This window comes from Mandrillus leucophaeus, unplaced genomic scaffold (genome assembly GCF_000951045.1).
Source record: "Mandrillus leucophaeus isolate KB7577 unplaced genomic scaffold, Mleu.le_1.0 Scaffold427, whole genome shotgun sequence".
Lineage (NCBI taxonomy): Eukaryota > Metazoa > Chordata > Mammalia > Primates > Cercopithecidae > Mandrillus > Mandrillus leucophaeus.
This window is the reverse complement of record NW_012104554.1, coordinates 2,297,225-2,300,724: the sequence shown is the minus strand read 5'-3', so window position 1 is coordinate 2,300,724 and position 3,500 is coordinate 2,297,225.

Sequence of the window (3,500 nt, the reverse complement as noted above, 5' to 3'; positions counted from 1 at the left end):
TTTTCCTCATGCTTAAAACACAATGAAATTGAATCAAATAAATAGTAATGTATTGAACAACTCCTAAACTGTTCAACAATTTAGGAGTTCAACAATAAACTTTTATTGAGAAACTTCTATGTTCCATGCATTCTTTCTTGTGTGACCACATTTACATTTCACCTAAAAACCATATTTTAGATACAAAATTTGAAGCTTCTAAAGGCAAGTTACTATGCCTAAAGATGCACAGCTAGCAGGTGGCAAGCTGTGAAATCAAACTTGTATTGGCTCTCTAAAGGGTGTGTTTAGAGAGACTGAGTGGAACTTTATGGTTGGTGAAGGGTTCATATGTAGCAGTAGAGAGAGAAATCGCTGAGGGTAGGTTGACTCCAAAGGTAGGCTGGAATCAGATTGAGGAAGGCTACTTTGAATATGAAGCTAAGGAGTTTGTACTAAATCTTGAGACAATAGGAATAAAGATTTTTGAGCAAAGAGTTGACATGATTGCAGTCCTGTTGGGAAGATTTATGAGGTGTTTGTTTACATCAGTGTGAATTACCAGGGAAGAGACCAAAGGAAGAAGGGCCTATCAAGAAACTGGCTTAGGTATATGATGATAGGGGTCTAAACTGAGTGGTGACAACAAAAATGGAAAGAAAGAGAGGAATGAGAGTAATTCCTCCAGGAAAGAGTCATTAGGGTTTGGTGACTACATTAATATACGCATGGGGAAGGTGAGGTTATGAAGAGTAAGTCTAAATAATTATAAGAATGGTGCTACAATATGGCTAGGCACAGTGGCTCATACCTGTAATCCCAGCACTTTGGGAGGCTGAGGTGGGTGGATCACGAGGTCAGGAGTTTGAGACCATCCTGGCCAACATGGTGAAACCCCATCTCTACTAATACAAAAATTAGCTGGGCGTGGTGGCGCGTGCCTGTAACCCAGCTACTCAGGAAGCTGAGGCAGGAGAATCCCTGGAACCCGGGAGGCAGAGATTGCAGTGAACCGAGATCACGCCATTGCACTCCAACCTGGCAACAGAGCAATACTCTAAGAAAAAAAAAAAAAAAGATGCTACAATAGGAAAGTCAGCAGAAGGACCAAGTTTGAGTGAAGTGAGTAAGAAGAAAGAAGATAAATATCAATCATATAAGTTGGATAAGTTGGATTCGAGGTAACAACATTGAAAGTAAATGTGTAGCTAGAGAGCAGAAGGGACCTTGGCCAAAAATAATGATTTGGGGTTCATCTCCATAGAGGCAATGGGCAATTAAAATTGTGAGAGTTGGCTGGGCACCACGGCTCATGCCTGGAATCCCACCACTTTGGGAAACTGAGGCAGGAGAATCACTTAAGCCCAGAAGTTCAAGACCAGACTGGGCAACACAGTGAAACCCTGACTCTGCAAAAAATGCAAAAAAATATTAGCCAGGTATGGTGGCATGTGCCTATAGTCCCGGCTACTTGGGAGGCTAAGGCAGGAGGATTATTTGAGTCCAGAAGGTCAAGGCTACAGCAAGCTGTGATTGCACCACTGCATTCCAGCCTGAGTGACAGAGTAAGATCCTGTCTCAAAAAATAAAGTAAAAAAATTGTTAATTTAAAACAATAAAATCTTGAGAGTTCGTAAATTTCTAAAGAAAGACAAAAAAGAGCAGTGTTACAGATGCTACTGGTTTCCAACATCCATTCCCCATCTTGACCTTCCTATCTGAATTCCCATTTGGTTCAGCTATACCCCACCTCCCTTCAGCCATGTGCTTCCCTCAAAGGTGTTTCCAGATACAGAGAGTGGATCTTGAGCAATCTAAGAAGCCAACAGTGGTCCATCCCATCTCTGTCAGGAATGTGCACAGGACACAAAACTAGATAATGAGACAGAAGTCAGCTGGGAAAAGCCTAAGGAGGAAGGAGAGCAGATGGCTCCCCTGTTCCCCTGGACATTGTCCTATACCTGTTCTGACTCGAAACCTGGAACTGCTCTGCCATACTTGGCCTCTGAGAGTCAGGCTTCATTGAGCAAAATCATCCCGTGATACAACCAGGAACCATGCCTCTGAAATTACTCAAGAACAACCAAACCTCTGAAATCAGTTTCAAACATCTAAAAACCAGTGAAACACAGAGAAGCCTTGGTCAGAAGCTAGGAAGACAAAAAAAAAAAAAAATCAAGTTAGGTTCTAAACCAGGTGTCAGGGAATTGAAAAGAAGCTGGAGATTTTGACAGGGCTTAGGACAGGCTGGGGTGAAATACCCGAGCAGAGATAAAGTAAACGAGATCTAGGAGGGGACATTTGGAGACAATCATCTTTTCTGACCAGCAAATTCAAAGAGCTGCTCTTCACAGCATTCCTGAGGTGATTCTAGGGACAGCAAAAGGTTATTTCTGAACTATTAAACACATTTTTTTTAAGAGAAATATATTGACAGGGCAAGTCATTCCAAAACCAGCCTCAATACAGCTATTATTCAGATTCACCTTGTCAGTGTGAAAATGTGGGTTGAAATGGACTTTGCTGCTTGAAATTAAGTGTGATCACACTCAGTAGCCAAGGGAAGCACTCCAATCCAAGCTGCAATTATGACAGGCTGGGAGCCACAGGGAGTGGGGAGTAGCATTCAGAAAAAGAGAAGGGGTTCATTCTCAGGGATTTTCCCTGTTTGCAGCCTGAATCCCACGTGGATGTCCTTTCTCTTCCGTCATTCTCTTTTCCTGCGTTCAGCATCCTCTTCTCACTTCTCCCTCACAGTTATCTCTCCCTTGGAGAGAGTAATCTGGACCCTTGGGTGACAGTCATATGTGGCTTTCACGAGCTGCTGGAATTAACTAAAACTCACTCTTTCCCAATAAATCTCCCCTGAGCCGACACACAGCAGCTGCGAATTCCCAGCATGGGCCTGGACAAAATACTAAGAAAAACTGGCTGTGTTCCTGAACCTTGCTCGTCATTGGTCCTTAAGAATCCTGGACACTAACACCAAGATATTCCAAAAAGACTTGTGCTTTTCCAAGTTCGACTCTTTACTTAACCTGCCTTGAAGATTCGGCACTATAATTTCCCAGAAGTGTGGGCTGGGCTTGCTTTGAGAAAAGGTGAAATGGACAAGAGACAGAGTTCAGAAAACAGTGATTAAATACAAACAGCGCCAGCTGTTAGGCAAGAGTCAAGGCCAGGAAATGCAAATAAAATTGCCGAGGGTTGTTTAGGCAGTGGCCACTCAGAAGGAGAGGTAATATTTGGTTGTAAAGTGAGGCCACAGACATCTTTTCTGATTTAATGGATTTGTGATAGTTTACTTCTTTTCCCAGCATTCATTTCATTCATAGGGGGATGGCTGGGGGATGGAGGGGATATGGAAAGTTGAGCACAAGGGTACAAAGTATTTACTGGCTAAAGATGCCTATGCTTCTGCCAAGATTGTGTTTATTTGTTAAAAATATACTTCATTGTGTTGTTACAAAACTAAATCTGTCCCCAGCCCCCACGGAGACAGGGTGACTGGGTTGCAGGGT